At 43.9% G+C, this 26,930-nt stretch overlaps 1 long non-coding RNA gene across 1 annotated transcript in view; it reads right to left on the bottom strand.

Moving 5' to 3' along the window:
- Positions 1 to 13,452: 13,452 nt before the first annotated feature.
- LOC135050794 (uncharacterized) overlaps positions 13,453 to 26,930 on the bottom strand; it is a 52,256-nt gene continuing 38,778 nt past the window's right edge. The window contains exon 3 of the long non-coding RNA XR_010241825.1: positions 13,453 to 14,216. This is a non-coding gene — a long non-coding RNA (uncharacterized LOC135050794). The remainder of the gene's footprint in view (positions 14,217 to 26,930) is intronic.

A 26,930-nucleotide genomic window follows, 5' to 3' on the forward strand; every position in this document is an offset into this window, starting at 1 on the left:
AAGTAATAATAGTATACTATCCATCCATCTACATTGTATACCTGTGGTGGCTTTTTTTTCTTCATACTAGTTTAGCAGTCTGCTGACAGTGTCCACCAGGTCCGTTATTATTATTCTGTATATATTATATATATATAGCAGTACGGTAGGCCACGGCTGTACCTACCTCTGTGTCGTCACTCTTCGTCCATAAGTAATAATAGTATACTATCCATCCATCTACATTGTATACCTGTGGTGGCTTTTTTTTCTTCATACTAGTTTAGCAGTCTGCTGACAGTGTCCACCAGGTCCGTTATTATTATTCTGTATATATTATATATATATAGCAGTACGGTAGGCCACAACTGTACCTACCTCTGTGTCGTCACTCGTCGTCCATAAGTAATAATAGTATACTATCCATCCATCTACATTGTATACCTGTGGTGGCTTTTTTTTCTTCATACTAGTTTAGCAGTCTGCTGACAGTGTCCACCAGGTCCGTTATTATTATTCTGTATATATATTATATATATAGCAGTACGGTAGGCCACGGCTGTACCTACCTCTGTGTCGTCACTCGTCGTCCATAAGTAATAATAGTATACTATCCATCCATCTACATTGTATACCTGTGGTGGCTTTTTTTTCTTCATACTAGTTTAGCAGTCTGCTGACAGTGTCCACATGGTCCGTTATTATTATTCTGTATATATTATATATATATATAGCAGTACGGTAGGCCACGGCTGTACCTACCTCTGTGTCGTCACTCGTCGTCCATAAGTAATAATAGTATACTATCCATCCATCTACATTGTATACCTGTGGTGGCTTTTTTTTCTTCATACTAGTTTAGCAGTCTGCTGACAGTGTCCACCAGGTCCGTTATTATTATTCTGTATATATTATATATATATATAGCAGTACGGTAGGCCACGGCTGTACCTACCTCTGTGTCGTCACTCGTCGTCCATAAGTAATAATAGTATAATATCCATCCATCTACATTGTATACCTGTGGTGGCTTTTAGTTGTGCGCAAAATATGGAGAACAAAAATGTGGAGGTTAAAAAAATAGGGAAAGATCAAGATCCACTTTCACCTCGTGCTGAAGCTGCTGCCACTAGTCATGGCCGAGACGATGAAATGCCATCAACGTCGTCTGCCAAGGCCGATGCCCAATGTCATAGTACAGAGCATGCAAAATCCAAAACACAAAAGATCAGTAAAATGACCCAAAAATCTAAATTAAAAGCGTCTGATTTGAGGAGAAGCGTAAACTTGCCAATATGCCATTTACGACACGGAGTGGCAAGAAACGGCTGAGGCCCTGGCCTATGTTCATGGCTAGTGGTTCAGCTTCACATGAGGATGGAAGCACTCAGCCTCTCGCTAGAAAAATGAAAAGACTTAAGCTGGCAAAAGCACAGCAAAGAACTGTGCGTTCTTCGAAATCACAAATCCCCAAGGAAAGTCCAATTATGTCGGTTGCGATGCCTGACCTTCCCAACACTGGACGGGAAGAGCTTGCGCCTTCCACCATTTGCACGCCCCCTGCAAGTGCTGGAAGGAGCACCCGCAGTCCAGTTCATGATAGTCAAATTGAAGATGTCAGTGTTGAAGTACACCAGGATGAGGATATGGGTGTTGCTGGCGCTGGGGAGGAAATTGACAAGGAGGATTCTGATGGTGAGGTGGTTTGTTTAAGTCAGGCACCCGGGGAGACACCTGTTGCCTGTGGGAGGAATATGGCCATTGACATGCCTGGTCAAAATACAAAAAAAATCAGCTCTTCGGTGTGGAATTATTTAAACACAAATGCGGACAACAGGTGTCAAGCCGTGTGTTGCCTTTGTCAAGCTGTAATAAGTAGGGGTAAGGACGTTAACCACCTCGGAACATCCTCCCTTATACGTCACCTGCAGCGCATTCATCATAAGTCAGTGACAAGTTCAAAAACTTTGGGCGACAGCGGAAGCAGTCCACTGACCAGTAAATCCCTTCCTCTTGTAACCAAGCTCACGCAAACCACACCACCAACTCCCTCAGTGTCAATTTCCTCCTTACACAGGAAAGCCAATATTCCTGCAAGCCATGTCACTGGCAAGTCTGATGAGTCCTCTCCTGCCTGGGATTCCTCCGATGCATCCTTGAGTGTACGCCTACTGCTGCTGGCGCTGCTGTTGTTGCTGCTGGGAGTCGATGGTCATCCCAGAGGGGAAGTCGGAAGACCACTTGTACTACTTCCAGTAAGCAATTGACTGTCCAACAGTCCTTTGCGAGGAAGATGAAATATCACAGCAGTCATCCTGCTGCAAAGCGGATAACTGAGGCCTTGGCAGCCTGGGCGGTGAGAAACGTGGTTCCGGTATCCATCGTTACTTCAGAGCCAACTATAGACTTGATTGAGGTACTGTGTCCCCGGTACCAAATACCATCTAGGTTCCATTTCTCTAGGCAGGCGATACCGAGAATGTACACAGATGTCAGAAAAAGAGACACCAGTGTCCTAAAAAATGCAGTTGTACCCAATGTCCACTTAACCACGGACATGTGGACAAGTGGAGCAGGGCAGACTCAGGACTACATGACTGTGACAGCCCACTGGGTAGATGTATTGCCTCCCGCTGCAAGAACAGCAGCGGCGGCACCAGTAGCAGCATCTCGCAAACGCCAACTCGTTCCTAGGCAGGCTACGCTTTGTATCACCGCTTTCCAGAATACGCACACAGCTGAAAACCTCTTACGGCAACTGAGGAAGATCATCGCAGAATGGTTTACCCCAATTGGACTCTCCTGGGGATTTGTGGCATCGGACAACGCCAGCAATATTGTGCGTGCATTACATCTGGGCAAATTCCAGCACGTCCCATGTTTTGCACATACCTTGAATTTGGTGGTGCAGAATTATTTAAAAAACGACAGGGGTGTGCAAGAGATGCTGTCGGTGGCAAGAAGAATTGCGGGCCACTTTCGGCGTACAGGCACCGCATACAGAAGACTGGAGCACCACCAAAAACACTTGAACCTGCCCCGCCATCATCTGAAGCAAGAAGTGATAACGAGGTGGAATTCAACCCTCTATATGCTTCAGAGGATGGAGGAGCAGCAAAAGGCCATTCAAGCCTATACATCTGCCCACGATATAGGCAAAGGAGGTGGAATGCACCTGTCTCAAGCGCAGTGGAGAATGATTTCAACGTTGTGCAAGGTTCTGCAACCTTTTGAACTTGCCACACGTGAAGTCAGTTCAGACACTGCCAGCCTGAGTCAGGTCATTCCCCTCATCAGGCTTTTGCAGAAGAAGCTGGAGGCATTGAAGGAGGAGCTAAAACAGAGCGATTCCGCTAGGCATGTGGGACTTGTGGATGGAGCCCTTCATTCGCTTAACCAGGATTCACGGGTGGTCAATCTGTTGAAATCAGAGCACTACATTTTGGCCACCGTGCTCGATCCTAGATTTAAAACCTACGTTGTATCTCTCTTTCCGGCAGACACAAGTCTGCAGAGGTTCAAAGACCTGCTGTGAGAAAATTGTCAAGTCAAGCGGAACGCGACCCGTCAACAGCTCCTCCTTCACATTCTCCTGCAACTGGGGGTGCGAGGAAAAGGCTAAGAATTCTGAGCCCACCCGCTGGCGGTGATGCAGGGCAGTCTGGAGCGAGTGCTGACATCTGGTCCGGACTGAAGGACCTGCCAACGATTACTGACATGTCGTCTACTGTCACTGCATATGATTCTGTCACCATTGAAAGAATGGTGGAGGATTATATGAGTGACCGCATCCAAGTAGGCACGTCAGACAGTCCGTACGTATACTGGCAGGAAAAAGAGGCAATTTGGAGGCCCTTGCAGAAACTGGCTTTATTCTACCTAAGTTGCCCTCCCTCCAGTGTGTACTCCGAAAGAGTGTTTAGTGCCGCCGCTCACCTTGTCAGCAATCGGCGTACGAGGTTACTTCCAGAAAATGTGGAGAAGATGATGTTCATTAAAATGAATTATAATCAATTCCTCCGTGGAGACATTCACCAGCAGCAATTGCCTCCAGAAAGTACACGGGGACCTGAGATGGTGGATTCCAGTGGGGACGAATTAATAATCTGTGAGGAGGGGGATGTACACAGTGAAAGGGGTGATGAATCGGACGATGATGATGAGGTGGACAGCTTGCCTCCGTAGAGCCAGTTTGTGCAAGGAGAGATTGATTGCTTCTTTTTTGGTGGGGGCCCAAACCAACCAGTCATTTCAGTCACAGTCGTGTGGCAGACCCTGTCGCTGAAATGATGGGTTGGTTAAAGTGTGCATGTCCTGTTTATACAACATAAGGGTGGGTGGGAGGGCCCAAGGACAATTCCATCTTGCACCTCTTTTTTCTTTCATTTTTCTTTGCGTCATGTGCTGTTTGGGGAGTATTTTTTTGAAGGGCCATCCAGCGTGACACTGCAGTGCCACTCCTAGATGGGCCAGGTGTTTGTGTCGGCCACTAGGGTCGCTTAGCTTAGTCACACAGCTACCTCATTGCGCCTCTTTTTTTCTTTGCGTCATGTGCTGTTTGGGGAGTATTTTTTTGAAGGGCCATCCTGCGTGACACTGCAGTGCCACTCCTAGATGGGCCAGGTGTTTGTGTCGGCCACTAGGGTCGCTTAGCTTAGTCACACAGCTACCTCATTGCGCCTCTTTTTTTCTTTGCGTCATGTGCTGTTTGGGGAGTATTTTTTCGAAGGGCCATCCTGCGTGACACTGCAGTGCCACTCCTAGATGGGCCAGGTGTTTGTGTTGGCCACTTGGGTCGCTTATCTTAGTCACACAGCTACCTCATTGCGCCTCTTTTTTTCTTTGCGTCATGTGCTGTTTGGGGAGTATTTTTTTGAAGGGCCATCCTGCGTGACACTGCAGTGCCACTCCTAGATGGGCCAGGTGTTTGTGTCGGCCACTTGGGTCGCTTAGCTTAGTCATCCAGCGACCTCGGTGCAAATTTTAGGACTAAAAATAATATTGTGAGGTGTGAGGTGTTCAGAATAGACTGAAAATGAGTGTAAATTATGGTTATTGAGGTTAATAATACTATGGGATCAAAATGACCCCCAAATTCTATGATTTAAGCTGTTTTTTAGGGTTTTTTGAAAAAAAACACCCGAATCCAAAACACACCAGAATCCGACAAAAAAAATTCGGTGAGGTTTTGCCAAAACGCGTTCGAACCCCAAAACACGGCCGCGGAACCGAACCCAAAACCAAAACACAAAACCCGAAAAATTGCCGGTGCACATCACTAGTCCTTATTGGTAATCGTATTTGTCATCAATGGTCATCCATCTCTGAAAACCACAGTCCCAATATAAATGCTGATCACTATAGGCCACCAGTTCTCAAACTCGGTCCTCAGTACCCCACACAGTGCATGTTTTGCAGGTCTCCTCACAGAATCACAAGTGAAATAATTAGCTCCACCTGTGGACCTTTTAAAATGTGTCAGTGATTAATTAATACATCTGTGCACCTGCTGGGTTACCTGCAAATAATGCACTGTGTGGGGTCCTGAGGACCGAGTTTGAGAACCACTGCTATAGGCAGTCAGCCAATTTAAATCAAACCTATTTCCACAGCTGTTAGTTGAACTTCTGTCACATGCATAACCATATGTTAGTGGTTTGAATAACCAGCAATGTCCATGATCAGAACTGTGATTAGTGCAGTCTATTCACAATCAGTGCACTTACTTATATTCACTTAGATTATTATACATCAACAAACACCCATAAATGGATGCTTAACCCTTGTGCTTAGGTTAAATCACTCTATTGTTGACATTGGTCCCTCGGTCGTCTTACTGTGTAATGGTTTCCCCATGCAGCTGTAAATGGCATTGGAACAACTTTCCTTGGGGTCCCGCCACACCAAAGGTCCATTTATATGATGCCCTACCAAGCGTGATCAGAGTACCGGATCCGTGCAGAGATGATCTCTAAACGCATTTCTCCGCCTTTGCATTTGGCGGCTTTGCGTTTCTCAGCCTTTGCATTCGGCGGCTTCCTCAGGAGTCCCTGCCAGGACAATCCGCCCTGCCGCAGAGCACAGCATGTGCAGAACGGGCAGTCCAGCACTGCCCAATCACATCTGCTCTAGTCGCAGGGGTGTGCTTTCATATGATCTGAAAGCACACCCCTGTCTAAGAGGCACTTCTAGAGATGCTGCTTCTTCTGTTTTTTTCAATGGGCTATTACTGCCCAATGCCTGGCCCCACCCCCCGCTTCTGGCCCTTTCACAGAGACAGCGGGAGGCACCAAAAGCAGTGCCTTCAAAACACGTTTTAAACTTTTTTTCACACAATAAAAATGGTTAAAATAATATAAATGCTAAAGCAGATACTTATGACACAGTAGCTGTGTCATAAGTATCTTCTTTGTATTATTTTAATTATCAATGGTCCCCTGCCTCCCCTGACTGCACGTCCCTGCTTCATAGTGGTCCAATTCTAAAATATTAATCTCTAATATGTTTTATTCTATGAGAAAATATATTGGTCTAATTTTTTCTTTTAAATTGTACATGCAAAGCTACAGTATGTAAGATTTTATTCATGTTCCAGATATTTTATCCATCTGGCTTCTAATTTAGAGTATAAGCCTTCAGAGCCCATTGATTTATCCATTGCATCATCTAAACTACAGAAATCTGTCTTCACACATTTTGGCAGCTGGTTATAAATATATGCAACAGAATGATGTGCATTCCTTAAGGGGGGTACACACAGGGAGATGTGTGCTGAGTGATCTAACACAGACCGCTCAGCACACATCTCTCCCCCCGCACAGCACTCAGGGGTAAACGTATGAAGCAGTGATAAGAGTGGAGAAGTGAGCCAGTGGAGAAGTTGCCCATGGCAACCAATCAGCATTGAAGTAACATTTACAATTTGCATACTATAAAATTATACGGAGCAGCAACTTCTCCACTGGCTTACTTCTCCACTCTTATCACCAGGGCTTAAAGTGATCCTGGAGAGGTGGGGGAACTCATTCACCCCACCACCTCCCCACACACACACACACACACACACACACACATTAAGCGAAGCCAGGGCCGGTGCTAGTGTTTTCGGCACCCCCCTCCAAACTAGAAGTTAGTGCCCCACTTCCTATATTTATTAAGGGACATTGATCTCATAAAGAAGCAGCGTGGTCACATAACAGTACCCATTTATTCATAGTAATACCCCTTATTCAGGTTACATCACTCAGTAGTGTCCTTTATTCACATTGCACTACGCATTGGTACACTCTATACATGTTATACCACACAGTAGTGCCCCTTAGATACAACGCCTATAGTAGTGACCCTTACACATAATGCCCACGATTGTAACGCCCCTTACACATAATGACCACAGTAGTGTCACTTACACATAATGCACACAGTAGTAGTGCCGCTTATATACAGAATTCACAGTAGAAGTGACCCTTACACACAATGCCCATAATAGTAATGCCCCTTACACACAATGACCACAGTAGTAGTGCCCCTTACACACAATGCCCTGTTAGGATCTCCTGCTCTGTGCTGCCACGTCGTCATGGCAACCGGGAGACAAGTGCTAGCGGAGTAACCTGAGCGTAGCGGATACTCCGGTTCGGGTCTTTTGCTGTGCAGTGGTTACAGGCTCTGTGCACGGCAGGGGATCCGGTGCTGGTTTTTGTGCTCACAGTCTGTGAGGTCTGAGTGGGGCGTGGACAGCACCTGCTATATAAACCCTCTTCTCAGGTTAGGCAGATGCTGCTGAATCTTTGTTGGTTAGTCAGTTCCTGAAAGCTAGCTAGTACTGTGTAAACTTTGTAATTGTTTGTTGCTTACTGCAAATAGGCCTTGGGATTTGGTATTACACTCTGCCAATCCAGACCTAGCAGTAAGACTGGAGTCAGTCGTTTAACCTGCTGGGGTTCTTTTGCTACTCTGTGAACCTAGCAAGTTTGCGGCTGTATTCTCAGACTTGCCTGCCAAAATCCTTTCTCACTGTGCAAGGTGTTCAGGTGTCAGTTTAGTGGCAGTAAACTGAACCAGTGCACTGCAAGTGAGGACTAGGATTGTGGAGACTCTCCTTGTGTCTATTATTCCATCTCTGACCAAGGAGTTTACTGCCACACCCGTTGGTAACCCTTTAGGGTTTTGCTGTTGCCCTTAGCAACAGCATTTTGGGTTCTCTACGTATTAAATCACAACATCTAGCTTCTTTCCATCTCAGCATTCCTAATACTAGGGAGACACCCAGTTTCTTAGCCTTTGGGCTTCTCTGTTCACTTTGTGTTTATTTTGTTACCCTATCACCTTCTGTGAATGTAATGTCATATTCCCCAGTCTGTCTGTGAGTTCATTTGTTTTGCATCCCTCTCCGTTCAGACACCACTACATTCCTGCTGGCACTGGTGTGCATAACATGCCCACAGTGTGCCACTTATTCACATCTCTGCCTCTGTTACTCCTGCAGCTGACCACCTGTATCCCTCTTGCATCTCCATGCCCTGTATCCCTCCAGCAGTTTCCCCACCATTCTTGTCCCTCCAGCCTCTTTCATCTTGTCTTCAAGATGCACAGAGCCTGCTACTCTTCATGGCTCATCTTCACATCATTGACAGCATGACATCACATACGCTCTGCTGGAAAAAAATCCACTGGGACCTGCGGAGGGGATGAATCCTGTCCAACAGACACAGCGTGTGTTTATACCAGGACGGGTGGTTTGTAAATGGAGGAGGACCATGGAGCAACCAGGACCTGAGGAAGAGGAAGGTGGCTGCATCCCATCAGTAACACTAGTGCCACCTGCATCATTTATTGGTGTTGGTGATGGGGCAGTTTTTTCTGTTGGAATAACTGTGCATGGAAATGGAGGTGATGGAACTAGTTCCCCCTACCATTAAAGGTGGTAGAACTCCGTTCCACCTCGTTCCCCCTCGTTCCCCCCCACTTTAACCCCTGCTTATCACTTCTTCATACATCTACCCCTCAGCGCGATCTGTGCTGAGCGGTAGGGGGTGGGGTGCTCAGTTCACACAGCGCTGAAGTGAGTGACCTGACTAGATTGTGCCCGCATGCAGGCACAATCTACAACTGCCGATAGCGACGAGTGGGGCCGTGCATTGCTATCGCTATGGGCATACACACAGAGAGATCCGTGCTTAATTTCTAAGCAATCTAGTCAGATTGCTTAGAAATTAAGCACGGATCTCTCCATGTGTACCCCCCTTAAGTCTGTATAAAATTAGGTGGTATGAGTTCAGTGCCGGATTAAGGTCTACATGGGCCCGGGGCTGAAATTGATCAAGGGCCTATTGTGAGAAGTTGAGGAGGTGTGGCTAATGCTGTGTGTGGGTGTGACCAGTGCCATGGGAACATGTTCACTCCATACACTATAAGCCCCAATGTCTTTCAAAATACGTAAAAGTTGACAAATGTCGTAACTTTGTGAGGAAATGAGAAATATAATTTAAATTCTTATGAATTATGGCAACCATATGACCATCTGGGCAGTTAATCATCATAATGATGTCATGGTGATGGGCCTATTTTTATCTGGGGCCTGGCACTGTAGCGCCATCCTACTCATTTTTAATCTGGCCCTGTGGTAGAATGGTTATAGGGCAAAGCTATGGTACAAAATGGCAGTACAGCGCAAACAGGGGAGATGATAGGCATGCATTTACGGGCTTTCCATTGCCCAATGCACTCAAATCTCCACCTCCTGATAGCCACAGCGGTGCAGCCTCAGTATGCTCATGCCGACAACAGTAGCAAGGGGTACGTGAAGGGAATGGGTCGCAATGTTTAACCAGGCTATAGTGCATTATCAGCAATGGGTGACCTAGTATTGCAGAAGTATTAAAACAACCATAACTATGCATTTTGGAAAAATTTAATTCTTTGCAGCCACAGGATTCTGTGGAAGGGCGTTTTGGATTTTGCGGGTTCAAATTCACCCGTTCATGTATACATTTAGTTAGAAATGTTTTTTATGCTGACTAAATACTAATCACCTACCAGTTCTCAAATTGTTGTCCTTATAATCTGTGTATACTTGAAAGATACATTTGCCTCATTTCTTTAATTTATGAATACCTGATTCAACCACAACAAATTTACAATTACTCATACTGTAGTTAATCTTAGCAGAAAAAAAAAACTTTTTCGAGAAAAAAGCAAAAGGGTGTCACTTGGTATTTATGATTGATAGCTTTGGTAAGAAAACTCCTTCATTTAACGCATGAACTTCAGTGATTCCTGGATGCAGAATTTCATTTTTTTTATTTTTTTATTTTACAGTTGGTTCTCTGTAAGTATATGCACTGATGGTAGACAAACGCATTAAGTGGTCATCACAGCTATTTGGAGTACTGTGCTGTTGACACTCTTCTGTTAGATCCATTACTGAGTACTGAACACAAGCAACCCTCCTGAAGACGGCAATATAATAAGCCCCAACAGTTGGGAGGTAGTGTCGGACTGGGACATAAAGGGCCCTCCAGGGAAGTACAGTGGTAGGGGCACATGCTTAGAGGCTTGGCTAACCATTATTGCATGGGCTGGGCCCCCTGATAAATATATATAGTAAATACTGCTACTGCATGCTTGATAATGTACCAGACTAATAACAACAATGCACTGTAGCGAATACACCATAGTATTGTGCAGTATAATGTAACATACAGTATGTATAATGTATAATTCAAGTGCAAAATCTGGAACCTGATCCTAGAGGAGGGGGTGGGGCCCCAGGCAGTGGGGCCCCCTGGGGGTGTCCCCTGTACCCCAGAGGGCCAGTTCGAACCTGTTGGGTGGTAAGGGACTGGTTACCATTACTCTTTAAAGCAGGATGAATACACACCAATACAGTGGGCATGGATGGTGTTAATTGGAAGTAATATATCCACTACATGGGACCTAACACCACCTGCTTTTTATTGGACTCAATTCATAAATAGCAAATGCCATTGCTGGAACCTGTGAGTGTAGAGTTTAAGTTCCTTTATCGCATACAGACTGAATGATCTATTAGCCTCAGGTGGCATTTCTTAAAGTGTTGCATTAAGTGGAACTGTGGCTATTAATCTTTTACCAATATGCACTTGCTATTGGAGTGGTTATTTGCATACAAGAGTGACTTTTGGACAGCCCAGTTACTCCAATAACCATTTACTAACAACGTTGATAATAAATAACTGTTCAAGTTTACATAACTATACTATATGCTTCAGAGATGAAATTGATTGTTTATATTTGTGGTTGTATGTTATTTTATGCTGTTCTCAAGCCATTTGATTTCATTGTTTTATGATTTAATTTAATAGTCTGACGGACAGCATTTAGGATTATTTAGGAGGTTACAGTGTTTCCCTCTTTCTGGAGGCAGTAGTTTGTCAGAAATAATTGTTCCAAGTCTGTCTGCCCAATATTTTTTCTGTTTTGAATCCCAAGAATATCCATATGCCCTTCAAATTAGTACTGAGGTTCCAATCCACTACAGCTCATACTTTGGCTGGGTCCATGGAAAATAATCATAAAAAGAAGAAAAAAAGTCATAAATGCCACTGTGGAGAAATTTAATTTTCTTTTTTACCCAATTTACTTTATATTTAGTTCTCTCTGAGTCTTTGCAAACCAAACATACATGATCATTATATTGAAAAGGCAAATTAGAGTATATAAGGATATCAGCCAGTTACACAATGACAGATTTAAGGATATCAGCCAGTTACAAGATGACAAATTTGCCAGGAAAATTTTCAAATGATACTTTAATCAAATCCTCAAAACAGCAGGACATTACATAGTCCAAATGCATAACAGAGGTTAATTATAGTTCTCCAGAGTGAGTCTTAAAAGCAATTTTCCATTCATCACCTTCCATTATGCATTAACCTTGTACACTCTACTACAATCAATCTTGTAAAATATGGCTGTTCTCTTCATATAATCAAAAAGCTGTGAGATCAATGGAAGTGGGTATGGTGATTTGGTTCAGACCTCTAAAGTCAATTCATAGACAGAAGTCACCATCCTTCTGGCCAGAAGAAAAGAACTTGGCTACCAAAGGTTGTCTGAATTGTCTAATAACTACCTTCTTTAAATTTTCTGTGTATTGTTCCTCCATAGTTGTGGTCTCATTAGCCTAGAGAGAACATAGTCCAGCATTGGGATATAATAAACAAAATCAGTTCCATAATTATATGGATGGTGCAGTGGCATGGTGTTAGTAGCTGTTTACAGGGAACAGTAGTGTAATCCTGATACTGCTGTGGAAATTTAGCTAGTTTTAAGGACTAGAATAGGTATATGTACAAACAACCTTTACTCCATGTAGTTCTCCCAAAGGTCAGTCAATTGTGGGAATTTATTTCTCCAACCATGAATATCCATGAATCCATGGATAGATGGGCAACTCAACAACTTTATAGTTAGGGTGACATTTGTTGTACTTTAAAGTTTTGGTTTTTTATCAGAAAGCCATCTGCAGATGGCAAATGCTACCGCACCCCTGCTGCTTACCTTTAGGAAGCAGTCCTGACTTGTGAAGAGGGAACCTCCTAAATTTCTCCATCACTGTCTAGCTTCTTCCGCTAGACGCCGGGGGCTTTTTGCGCCCGTGTGAACCCTTGGTTCATGCAGGCGCAGTAGTACTAGCACTGACAATTTTTTTCACTGCTACTAAAGTAGCAGTGAAAAAAGTTTGTGGAGACAGCTGATTTTCAGATCAGCGGATCAGCTGTCTCCATGTCGGAGCAATGATGAATTGCTCTGATGCTCATGGATAGTCAGAACGTTAATTATCAGGGATAACATGATGAATATGCCCCTATATTTGATTTTTCACTTCCATATGAGATCTGATGTTTCACTTCCATATGAGATTTTCATAAGTATACCAAGCAAATGAAAACAAAATAAACTTTATTTCAGATTGTAATAGATATATTTTCATAAATAACTATTTGAATTTCAAGAAATTTTGTTTTTATTAAAAGTGTGGTACAGAGATGGGTACACCATTTATGATAACTAGTACTAATTTATATATGGGACAGTGGGAGAACAGAAATAAAAAATGAGAATCCATGTGAGGGAAATTATTTAAATGTAATATCGATGATCTCAATAGTGTGAGATGCATCATACTGATTTTAAAAAAATGGTGATGTTTTTAAGTTATAATAATTTTAATTTGAGGTTTACGTTTAATTTTTAAGAATTAAAAAGTGAGTTTTAATATTTAATCTCAGCTACTATCAATCGGACAATAGATGTTAAAAATCCATACATATACGTATATTACAAATTGAATAGCAAAAACTATCTGCAATTTTATAGTTGCCATTTGAAGTAATGGAAAAGTACTTTAGGATGCTAAAGTGCTTAGTATATGAATAGGAAAAAACCTTGGCGCACCATGAGTAAAGAAGAGAGTGTCAGAGAGAAATGGTCAGACTGATTCTAGATTTATTTGTACATATAAAACATATTCATAAAATAATAAAATTTCATCCAAAGAAAATAGCACGCTTTCTCTTATAAAAAACTGATGAACACAACAATGTGATGATAATGACAATCTATTGTCTTTCACAAATGGTCATATCAGTGTGCCGATGCTCATAATTGTAATTCAATGCTCGCCCCAAAGGGCATAGGAAAAGAGTCCCGAGACCTGCTTATCCCACGTGGATGAAAATGTCCTTTAGAAAAGCAGTTTTTTAAATTTGTAAGGGTCTTCCTATACGAATGTGCCACCGTGTATCACCTCGTCCCAGCAGCTTAAGTTTAATGGCTGATAGGTTTCTTGGGAGGATCACGGTTTAATCTGCCCTTGTCCACTGTGACTGTTTATGTTATATGGGTAACTTCCAGCACTCTACTTTTTTTGCACGCCACACATATGTGAACTAGTGCTTATCGGGTAACAGTACCTGTGAACCGAGAGTGTCCAGAGTCCTCCGTTCCCTCCTCTCCCGGGTCCGTATCTGCAGGACCTCCGGTGGGGCCGGGCAGCCGATTCCCAGAGCTCCGATACCGCTCGTATCGTCTGGCCCGCAAGCGTGGAAAGCAGGCCAGTCGCTTCCGGTTTCGCGGCTTCCGGGATTCACGTGTCGTCAGCAAATCAGTGGAAATTAGGGTTGAGCTCCGGCTCCTGAGATTGACATGCAGCGATCCAACGCGTTTCTCCCATCTAGGGCTTCGTCAGGGATCTGCTTAGTATATGAAGTGCATATTATAAAGTGGCAGCTAAAAATCAATAGCAGCGTTACACCTGCATGCCATTAGTTACAGCTTTAAATGATATTTATTTCAAATTGACTCCTTCTCTCTCCTCATCAACAGGTAAATCTACTCAGATCACTATTGCAGAGTATTTTAACTGCTTTCACTAAAGTACTACCAGGTAATCCTATTCCGATCACTATTGCAAAGTATTTCAACTGCTTTTACTGTGGTATTACTAGATAAACCTATTCAGATAACTATTACAGAGTATTTCAACTGCTTTTACTGTGGTATTACTAGGTAAACCTATTCAGATCACTATTACAGAGTATTTAAACTGCTGTTACTGTGGTATTACTAGATAAACCTATTCAGATAACTATTAAATAGTATTTCAACTGCTTTTACTGAAGTATTACAGGTTGAGTATCCCTTATCCAAAATGCTTGGGACCAGAGGTATTTTGGATAAGGGATTTTTCCGTATTTTGGAATAATTGCATACCATAATGAGATATCATGGTGATGGGACCTAAATATAAGCACAGAATGTATTTATGTTACACATACACCTTATACACACAGGCTGAAGGTAATTTTAGCCAATATTTTTTATAACTTTGTGCATTAAACAAAGTGTGTCTACATTCACACTATTCATTTATGTTTCATATACACCTTATACACACAGCCTGAAGGTCATTTAATACAATATTTTTAATAACTTTGTGTATTAAACAAAGTTTGTGTACATTGAGTCATCAAAAAACAAAGGTTTCACTATCTCACTCTCACTCAAAAAAGTCCGTATTTTGGAATATTCCGTATTTCGGAATATTTGGATATGGGATACTCAACCTGTACTAGGTAATTTGATCAACTAGTACTTTCATTGAATTTTTGTGATCTGGGTTTTTATAACATAACAGTGATTACATTGCACAGTTAAAACTTTAGACTGCCGTTATAAGTGGATTTATATCTACACTATGTAAGGAACGTATGGTGATTGAGCGTGGTTTACTCACCTTATGTTTGTTAGATTTGATAGCACCTTTTGCTGGAGGTGGAAGGTTGCTGTGTGGGGGTTGTAATTAGTGATCTGCACCGGAAATTTTCGGGTTTTGTGTTTTGGTTTCGGATTCGGTTCCGCAGCCGTGTTTTGGATTCGGACGCGTTTTGGCTAAACCTCCCTGAAATTTTTTTTGTCGGATTCGGGTGTTTTTTTACAAAAAACCCTCAAAAACAGCTTAAATCATAGAATTTGGGGGTCATTTTGATCCCATGGTATTATTAACCTCAATAACCATAATCTCCACTCATTTTCAGTCTATTCTGAAAACCTCACACCTCACAATATTATTTTTTAGTCCTAAAATTTGCACCGAGGTCGCTGGATGGCTAAGCTAAGCGACACAAGTGGCCGACACAAACACCTGGCCCATCTAGGAGTGGCACTGCAGTGTCAGGCAGGATGGCACTTAAAAAAATAGTCCCCAAACAGCACATGATGCAAAGAAAAATTAAAGAAAAAAGAGGTGCAAGATGGAATTGTCCTTGGGCCCTCCCACCCACCCTTATGTTGTATAAACAGGACATGCATACTTTAACGAACCCATCATTTCAGCGACATGGTCTGCCACACGACTGTGACTGAAATGACTGGTTGGTTTGGGCCCCCACCAAAACAGAAGCAATCAATCTCTCCTTGCACAAACTGGCTCTACAGAGGCAAGATGTCCACCTCATCTTCATCCTCCGATTCCTCACCCCTTTCACTGTGTACATCCCCCTCCTCACAGATTATTAATTCGTCCCCACTGGAATCCACCATCTCAGATCCCTGTGTACTTTCTGGAGGCAATTGCTGGTGAATGTCTCCACGGAGGAATTGATTATAATTCATTTTGATGAACACCATCTTCTCCACATTTTCTGGAAGTAACCTCGTACGCCAATTGCTGACAAGGTGAGTGGCTGCACTAAACACTCTTTCGGAGTACACACTGGAGGGAGGGCAACTTAGGTAGAATAAAGCCAGTTTGTGCAAGGGCCTCCAAATTGCCTCTTTTTCCTGCCAGTATACATACGGACTGTCTGACGTGCCTACTTGGATGCGGTCACTCATATAATCCTCCACCATTCTTTCAATGGTGAGAGAATCATATGCAGTGACAGTAGACGACATGTCAGTAATCGTTGGCAGGTCCTTCAGTCCGGACCAGATGTCAGCACTCGCTCCAGACTGCTCTGCATCACCGCCAGTGGGTGGGCTCGGAATTCTTAGCCTTTTCCTCGCACCCCCAGTTGCGGGAGAATGTGAAGGAGGAGCTGTTGACGGGTCACGTTCCGCTTGACTTGACAATTTTCTCACCAGCAGGTCTTTGAACCTCAGCAGACTTGTGTCTGCTGGAAAGAGAGATACAACGTAGGTTTTAAATCTAGGATCGAGCACGGTGGCCAAAATGTAGTGCTCTGATTTCAACAGATTGACCACCCGTGAATCCTGGTTAAGCGAATTAAGGGCTCCATCCACAAGTCCCACATGCCTAGCGGAATCGCTCTGTTTTAGCTCCTCCTTCAATCTCTCCAGCTTCTTCTGCAAAAGCCTGATGAGGGGAATGACCTGACTCAGGCTGGCAGTGTCTGAACTGACTTCACGTGTGGCAAGTTCAAAAGGTTGCAGAACCTTGCACAACGTTGAAATCATTCTCCACTGCGCTTGAGTCAGGTGCATTCCCCCTCCTTTGCCTATATCGTGGGCAGATGTACAGGCTTGAATGGCCTTTTGCTGCTCCTCCATCCTCTGAAGCATATAGAGGGTTGAATTCCACCTCGTTACCACCTCTTGCTTCAGATGATGGCAGGGCAGGTTCAGGACTGTTTGCTGGTGCTCCAGTCTTCGGCACGTGGTGGCTGAATGCCGAAAGTGGCCCGCAATTCTTCGGGCCACCGACAACATCTCTTGCACGCCCCCCGTCGTTTGTTAAATAATTCTGCTCACCAAATTCAATGTATGTGCAAAACATGGGACGTGCTGGAATTTGCCCACATGTAATGCACGCACAATATTGGTGGCGTTGTCCAATGTCACAAATCCCCAGGAGAATCCAATTGGGGTAAGCCATTCTGCGATGATGTTCCTCAGTTTCCGTAAGAGGTTGTCAGCTGTGTGCCTCTTATGGAAAGCGGTGATACAAAGCGTAGCCTGCCTAGGAACGAGTTGGCATTTGCGAGATGCTGCTACTGGTGCCGCCGCTGCTGTTCTTCTGCGGGAGGCAATACATCTACCCAGTGCGCTGTCACAGTCATATAGTCCTGAGTCTGCCCTGCTCCACTTGTCCACATGTCCGTTGTTAAGTGGACATTGGGTACAACTGCATTTTTTAGGACACTGGTGACTCTTTTTCTGATGTCTGTGTACATTTTCGGTATCGCCTGCCTAGAGAAATGGAACCTAGATGGTATTTGGTACCGGGGACACAGTACCTCAAACAAGTCTCTAGTTGCCTGTGAATTAACGGTGGATACCGAAACCACATTTCTCACCACCCAGGCTGACAAGACCTGAGTTATCCGCTTTGCAGCAGGATGACTGCTGTGATATTTCATCTTCCTCGCAAAGGACTGTTGGACAGTCAATTGCTTACTGGAAGTAGTACAAGTGGTCTTCCGACTTCCCCTCTGGGATGACGATCGACTCCCAGCAGCAACAACAGCAGCGCCAGCAGCAGTAGGCATTACACTCAAGGATGCATCGGAGGAATCCCAGGCAGGAGAGGACTCGTCAGACTTGCCAGTGACATGGCCTGCAGGACTATTGGCTTTCCTGTGTAAGGTGGAAATTGACACTGAGGGAGTTGGTGGTGTGGTTTGCAGGAGCTTGGTTACAAGAGGAAGGGATTTAGTGGTCAGTGGACTGCTTCCGCTGTCATCCAAAGTTTTTGAACTTGTCACTGACTTATGATGAATGCGGACCAGGTGACGTATAAGGTAGGATGTTCCTAGGTGGTTAACGTCCTTACCCCTACTTATTACAGCTTGACAAAGGCAACACACGGCTTGACACCTGTTGTCCGCATTTGTGTTGAAATAATTCCACACCGAAGAGGTGATTTTTTTTGTATTTTGACCAAGCATGTCAATGGCCATATTCGTCCCACAGACAACAGGTGTCTCCCAGGGTGCCTGACTTAAACAAACCACCTCACCATCAGAATCCTCCTTGTCAATTTCCTCCCCAGCGCCAGCAACACCCATATCCTCATCCTGGTGTACTTCAACAGTGACATCTTCAATTTGACTATCAGGAACTGGACTGCGGGTGCTCCTTCCAGCACTTGCAGGGGGCGTGCAAATGGTGGAAGGCGCAAGCTCTTCCCGTCCAGTGTTGGGAAGGTCAGGCATCGCAACCGACACAATTGGACTCTCCTTGGGGATTTGTGATTTAGAAGAACGCACAGTTCTTTGCTGTGCTTTTGCCAGCTTAAGTCTTTTCATTTTTCTAGCGAGAGGATGAGTGCTTCTATCCTCATGTGAATCTGAACCACTAGCCATGAACATAGGCCAGGGCCTCAGCCGTTCCTTGCCACTCTGTGTCGTAAATGGCATATTGGCAAGTTTACGCTGCTCATCAGACGCTTTCAATTTTGATTTTTGGGTAATTTTACTGAACTTTTGTTTTTTGGATTTTACATGCTCTCTACTATGACATTGGGCATCGGCCTTGGCAGACAACGTTGATGGCATTTCATCGTCTCGGCCATGACTAGTGGCAGCAGCTTCAGCACGAGGTGGGAGTGGTTCTTGATCTTTCCTTATTTTAACCTCCACATTTTTGTTCTCCATTTTTTAATGTGTGGAATTATATGCCAGTATCAATAGCAATGGCCTACTACTATATATACTGCGCACAACTGAAATGCACCACAGGTATGGATGGATAGTATACTTGACGACACAGAGGTAAGTAGAGCAGTGGCCTTCCGTACCGTACTGCTATATATACTGGTGGTCACTGTCCGCAAACTGCAAAACTAAAATGCACCACAGGTATAGAATCTAGATGGATAGTATACTTGACGACACAGAGGTAGGTAGAGCAGTGGCCTTCTGTACCGTACTGCTATATATACTGGTGGTCACTGTCAGCAAACTGCAAAACTAAAATGCACCACAGGTATAGAATCTAGATGGATAGTATACTTGACGACACAGAGGTAGGTAGAGCAGTGGCCTTCCGTACCGTACTGCTATATATACTGGTGGTCACTGTCAGCAAACTGCAAAACTAAAATGCACCACAGGTATAGAATCTAGATGTATGGTATACTTGACGACACAGAGGTTAGTAGAGCAGTGGCCTTCCGTACCGTACTGCTATATATACTGGTGGTCACTGTCAGCAAACTGCAAAACTAAAATGCACCACAGGTATAGAATCTAGATAGATAGTATACTTGACGACACAGAGGTAGGTAGAGCAGTGGCCTTCCGTACCGTACTGCTATATATACTGGTGGTCACTGTCAGCAAACTGCAAAACTAAAATGCACCACAGGTATAGAATCTAGATGGATAGTATACTTGACGACACGGAGGTAGGTAGAGCAGTGGCCTTCCGTACCGTACTGCTATATATACTGGTGGTCACTGTCAGCAAACTGCAAAACTAAAATGCACCACAGGTATAGAATCTAGATGGATAGTATACTTGACGACACAGAGGTAGGTAAAGCAGTGGCCTTCCGTACCGTACTGCTATATATACTGGTGGTCACTGTCAGCAAACTGCAAAACTAAAATGCACCACAGGTATAGAATCTAGATGGATAGTATACTTGACGACACAGAGGTAGGTAGAGCAGTAGCCTTCCGTACCGTACTGCTATATATACTGGTGGTCACTGTCAGCAAACTGCAAAACTAAAATGCACCACAGGTATAGAATCTAGATGGATAGTATACTTGACGACACGGAGGTAGGTAGAGCAGTGGCCTTCCGTACCGTACTGCTATATATACTGGTGGTCACTGTCAGCAAACTGCAAAACTAAAATGCACCACAGGTATTGAATCTAGATGGATAGTATACTTGACGACACAGAGGTAGGTAGAGCAGTAGCCTTCCGTACCGTACTGCTATATATACTGGTGGTGACTGTCAGCAAACTGCAAAACTAAAATGCACCACAGGTATAGAATCTAGATGGATAGTATACTTGACGACACAGAGGTAGGTAGAGCAGTAGCCTTCCTTACCGTACTGCTATATATACTGGTGGTCACTGTCAGCAAACTGCAAAACTAAAATGCACCACAGGTATAGAATCTAGATGGATAGTATACTTGACGACACAGAGGTAGGTAGAGCAGTGGCCTTCCATACCGTACTGCTATATATACTGGTGGTCACTGTCAGCAAACTGCAAAACTAAAATGCACCACAGGTATAGAATCTAGATGGATAGTATACTTGATGACACAGAGGTAGGTAGAGCAGTGGCCTTCCGTACCGTACTGCTATATATACTGGTGGTCACTGTCAGCAAACTGCAAAACTAAAATGCACCACAGGTATAGAATCTAGATGGATAGTATACTTGACGACACAGAGGTAGGTAGAGCAGTGGCCTTCCGTACCGTACTGCTATATATACTGGTGGTCACTGTCAGCAAACTGCAAAACTAAAATGCACCACAGGTATAGAATCTAGATGGATAGTATACTTGACGACACAGAGGTAGGTAGAGCAGTGGCCTTCCGTACCGTACTGCTATATATACTGGTGGTCACTGTCAGCAAACTGCAAAACTAAAATGCACCACAGGTATAGAATCTAGATGGATAGTATACTTGACGACACAGAGGTAAGTAGAGCAGTGGCCTTCCGTACCGTACTGCTATATATACTGGTGGTCACTGTCAGCAAACTGCAAAACTAAAATGCACCACAGGTATAGAATCTAGATGGATAGTATACTTGACGACACAGAGGTAGGTAGAGCAGTGGCCTTCCGTACCGTACTGCTATATATACTGGTGGTCACTGTCAGCAAACTGCAAAACTAAAATGCACCACAGGTATAGAATCTAGATGGATAGTATACTTGACGACACAGAGGTAGGTAGAGCAGTGGCCTTCCGTACCGTACTGCTATATATACTGGTGGTCACTGTCAGCAAACTGCAAAACTAAAATGCACCACAGGTATAGAATCTAGATGGATAGTATACTTGACGACACAGAGGTAGGTAGAGCAGTAGCCTTCCGTACCGTACTGCTATATATACTGGTGGTCACTGTCAGCAAACTGCAAAACTAAAATGCACCACAGGTATAGAATCTAGATGGATAGTATACTTGACGACACAGAGGTAGGTAGAGCAGTGGCCTTCCGTACCGTACTGCTATATATACTGGTGGTCACTGTCAGCAAACTGCAAAACTAAAATGCACCACAGGTATAGAATCTAGATGGATAGTATACTTGACGACACAGAGGTAGGTAGAGCAATGGCCTTCCGTACCGTACTGCTATATATACTGGTGGTCACTGTCAGCAAACTGCAAAACTAAAATGCACCACAGGTATAGAATCTAGATGGATAGTATACTTGACGACACAGAGGTAGGTAGAGCAGTGGCCTTCCGTACCGTACTGCTATATATACTGGTGGTCACTGTCAGCAAACTGAAAAACTAAAATGCACCACAGGTATAGAATCTAGATGGATAGTATACTTGACGACACAGAGGTAGGTAGAGCAGTGGCCTTCCGTACCGTACTGCTATATATACTGGTGGTCACTGTCAGCAAACTGCAAAGCTAAAATGCACCACAGGTATAGAATCTAGATGGATAGTATACTTGACGACACAGAGGTAGGTAGAGCAGTGGCCTTCCGTACCGTACTGCTATATATACTGGTGGTCACTGTCAGCAAACTGCAAAACTAAAATGCACCACAGGTATAGAATCTAGATGGATAGTATACTTGACGACACGGAGGTAGGTAGAGCAGTGGCCTTCCGTACCGTACTGCTATATATACTGGTGGTCACTGTCAGCAAACTGCAAAACTAAAATGCACCACAGGTATAGAATCTAGATGGATAGTATACTTGACGACACGGAGGTAGGTAGAGCAGTGGCCTTCCGTACCGTACTGCTATATATACTGGTGGTCACTGTCAGCAAACTGCAAAACTAAAATGCACCACAGGTATAGAATCTAGATGGATAGTATACTTGACGACACAGAGGTAGGTAGAGCAGTTGCCTTCTGTACCGTACTGCTATATATACTGGTGGTCACTGTCAGCAAACTGCAAAACTAAAATGCACCACAGGTATAGAATCTAGATGGATAGTATACTTGACGACACGGAGGTAGGTAGAGCAGTGGCCTTCCGTACCGTACTGCTATATATATACTGGTGGTCACTGTCAGCAAACTGCAAAACTAAAATGCACCACAGGTATAGAATCTAGATGGATAGTATACTTGACGACACAGAGGTAGGTAAAGCAGTGGCCTTCCGTACCGTACTGCTATATATACTGGTGGTCACTGTCAGCAAACTGCAAAACTAAAATGCACCACAGGTATAGAATCTAGATGGATAGTATACTTGACGACACAGAGGTAGGTAGAGCAGTGGCCTTCCGTACCGTACTGCTATATATACTGGTGGTCACTGTCAGCAAACTGCAAAACTAAAATGCGCCACAGGTATAGAATCTAGATGGATAGTATACTTGACGACACAGAGGTAGGTAGAGCAGTGGCCTTCCGTACCGTACTGCTATATATACTGGTGGTCACTGTCAGCAAACTGCAAAGCTAAAATGCACCACAGGTATAGAATCTAGATGGATAGTATACTTGACGACACAGGAGGTAGGTAGAGCAGTGGCCTTCCGTACCGTACTGCTATATATACTGGTGGTCACTGTCAGCAAACTGCAAAACTAAAATGCACCACAGGTATAGAATCTAGATGGATAGTATACTTGACGACACAGAGGTAGGTAGAGCAGTGGCCTTCCGTACCGTACTGCTATATATACTGGTGGTCACTGTCAGCAAACTGCAAAACTAAAATGCACCACAGGTATAGAATCTAGATGGATAGGATACTTGACGACACAGAGGTAGGTAGAGCAGTGGCCTTCCGTACCGTACTGCTATATATACTGGTGGTCACTGTCAGCAAACTGCAAAACTAAAATGCACCACAGGTATAGAATCTAGATGGATAGTATACTTGACGACACAGAGGTAGGTAGAGCAGTGGCCTTCCGTACCGTACTGCTATATATACTGGTGGTCACTGTCAGCAAACTGCAAAACTAAAATGCACCACAGGTATAGAATCTAGATGGATAGTATACTTGACGACACAGAGGTAGGTAGAGCAGTGGCCTTCCGTACCGTACTGCTATATATACTGGTGGTCACTGTCAGCAAACTGCAAAGCTACAATGCACCACAGGTATAGAATCTAGATGGATAGTATACTTGACGACACAGAGGTAGGTAGAGCAGTGGCCTTCCGTACCGTACTGCTATATATACTGGTGGTCACTGTCAGCAAACTGCAAAACTAAAATGCACCACAGGTATAGAATCTAGATGGATAGTATACTTGACGACACAGAGGTAGGTAGAGCAGTGGCCTTCCGTACCGTACTGCTATATATACTGGTAGTCACTGTCAGCAAACTGCAAAACTAAAATGCACCACAGGTATAGAATCTAGATGGATAGTATACTTGACGACACAGAGGTAGGTAGAGCAGTGGCCTTCCGTACCGTACTCCTATATATACTGGTGGTCACTGTCAGCAAACTGCAAAACTAAAATGCACCACAGGTATAGAATCTAGATGGATAGTATACTTGACGACACAGAGGTAGGTAGAGCAGTGGCCTTCCGTACCGTACTGCTATATATACTGGTGGTCACTGTCAGCAAACTGCAAAACTAAAATGCACCACAGGTATAGAATCTAGATGGATAGTATACTTGATGACACAGAGGTAGGTAGAGCAGTGGCCTTCCGTACCGTACTGCTATATATACTGGTGGTCACTGTCAGCAAACTGCAAAACTAAAATGCACCACAGGTATAGAATCTAGATGGATAGTATACTTGACGACACAGAGGTAGGTAGAGCAGTGGCCTTCCGTACCGTACCGCTATATATACTGGTGGTCACTGTCAGCAAACTGCAAAACTAAAATGCACCACAGGTATAGAATCTAGATGGATAGTATACTTGACGACACAGAGGTAGGTAGAGCAGTGGCCTTCCGTACCGTACTGCTATATATACTGGTTATATATACTGGTGGTCACTGTCAGCAAACTGCAAAACTAAGATGCACCACAGGTATAGAATCTAGATGGATAGTATACTTGACGACACAGAGGTAGGTAGAGCAGTGGCCTTCCGTACCGTACTGCTATATATACTGGTGGTCACTGTCAGCAAACTGCAAAACTAAAATGAACCACAGGTATAGAATCTAGATGGATAGTATACTTGACGACACAGAGGTAGGTAGAGCAGTGGCCTTCCGTACCGTACTGCTATATATACTGGTGGTCACTGTCAGCAAACTGCAAAACTAAAATGCACCACAGGTATAAAATCTAGATGGATAGTATACTTGACGACACAGAGGTAGGTAGAGCAGTGGCCTTCCGTACCGTACTGCTATATATACTGGTGGTCACTATCAGCAAACTGCAAAACTAAAATGCACCACAGGTATACAATCTAGATGGATAGTATACTTGACGACACAGAGGTAGGTAGAGCAATGGCCTTCCGTACCGTACTGCTATATATACTGGTGGTCACTGTCAGCAAACTGCAAAACTAAAATGCACCACAGGTATAGAATCTAGATGGATAGTGTACTTGACGACACAGAGGTAGGTAAAGCAGTGGCCTTCCGTACCATACTGCTATATATACTGGTGGTCACTGTCAGCAAACTGCAAAACTAAAATGCACCACAGGTATAGAATCTAGATGGATAGTATACTTGACGACACAGAGGTAGGTAGAGCAGTGGCCTTCCGTACCGTTCTGCTATATATACTGGTGGTCACTGTCAGCAAACTGCAAAACTAAAATGCACCACAGGTATAGAATCTAGATGGATAGTATACTTGACGACACAGAGGTAGGTAGAGCAGTGGCCTTCCGTACCATACTGCTATATATACTGGTGGTCACTGTCAGCAAACTGCAAAACTAAAATGCACCACAGGTATAGAATCTGGATGGATAGTATACTTTACGACACAGAGGTAGGTAGAGCAGTGGCCTTCCGTACCGTACTGCTATATATACTGGTGGTCACTGTCAGCAAACTGCAAAACTAAAATGCACCACAGGTATAGAATCTAGATGGATAGTATACTTGACGACACAGAGGTAGGTAGAGCAGTGGCCTTCCGTACCGTACTGCTATATATACTGGTGGTCACTGTCAGCAAACTGCAAAACTAAAATGCACCACAGGTATAGAATCTAGATGGATAGTATACTTGACGACACAGAGGTAGGTAGAGCAGTGGCCTTCCATACCGTACTGCTATATATACTGGTGGCCACTGTCAGCAAACTGCAAAACTAAAATGCACCACAGGTATAGAATCTAGATGGATAGTATACTTGACGACACAGAGGTAGGTAGAGCAGTGGCCTTCCGTACCGTACTGCTATATATACTGGTGGTCACTGTCAGCAAACTGCAAAACTAAAATGCACCACAGGTATAGAATCTAGATGGATAGTATACTTGACGACACAGAGGTAGGTAGAGCAGTGGCCTTCCGTACCGTACTGCTATATATACTGGTGGTCACTTTCAGCAAACTGCAAAACTAAAATGCACCACAGGTATAGAATCTAGATGGATAGTATACTTGACGACACAGAGGTAGGTAGAGCAGTGGCCTTCCGTACCGTACTGCTATATATACTGGTGGTCACTGTCAGCAAACTGCAAAACTAAAATGCACCACAGGTATAGAATCTATATGGATAGTATACTTGACAACACAGAGGTAGGTAGAGCAGTGGCCTTCCGTACCGTACTGCTATATATACTGGTGGTCACTGTCAGCAAACTGCAAATCTAAAATGCACCACAGGTATAGAATCTAGATGGATAGTATACTTGACGACACAGAGGTAGGTAGAGCAGTGGCCTTCCGTACCGTACTGCTATATATACTGGTGGTCACTGTCAGCAAACTGCAAAACTAAAATGCACCACAGGTATAGAATCTAGATGGATAGTATACTTGACGACACAGAGGTAGGTAGATCAGTGGCCTTCCGTACCGTACTGCTATATATACTGGTGGTCACTGTCAGCAAACTGCAAAACTAAAATGCACCACAGGTATAGAATCTAGATGGATAGTATACTTGACGACACAGAGGTAGGTAGAGCAGTGGCCTTCCGTACCGTACTGCTATATATACTGGTGGTCACTGTCAGCAAACTGCAAAACTAAAATGCACCACAGGTATAGAATCTAGATGGATAGTATACTTGACGACACGGAGGTAGGTAGAGCAGTGGCCTTCCGTACCGTACTGCTATATATACTGGTGGTCACTGTCAGCAAACTGCAAAACTAAAGTGCACCACAGGTATAGAATCT

This window comes from Pseudophryne corroboree, chromosome 2 (genome assembly GCF_028390025.1).
Source record: "Pseudophryne corroboree isolate aPseCor3 chromosome 2, aPseCor3.hap2, whole genome shotgun sequence".
NCBI lineage: Eukaryota > Metazoa > Chordata > Amphibia > Anura > Myobatrachidae > Pseudophryne > Pseudophryne corroboree.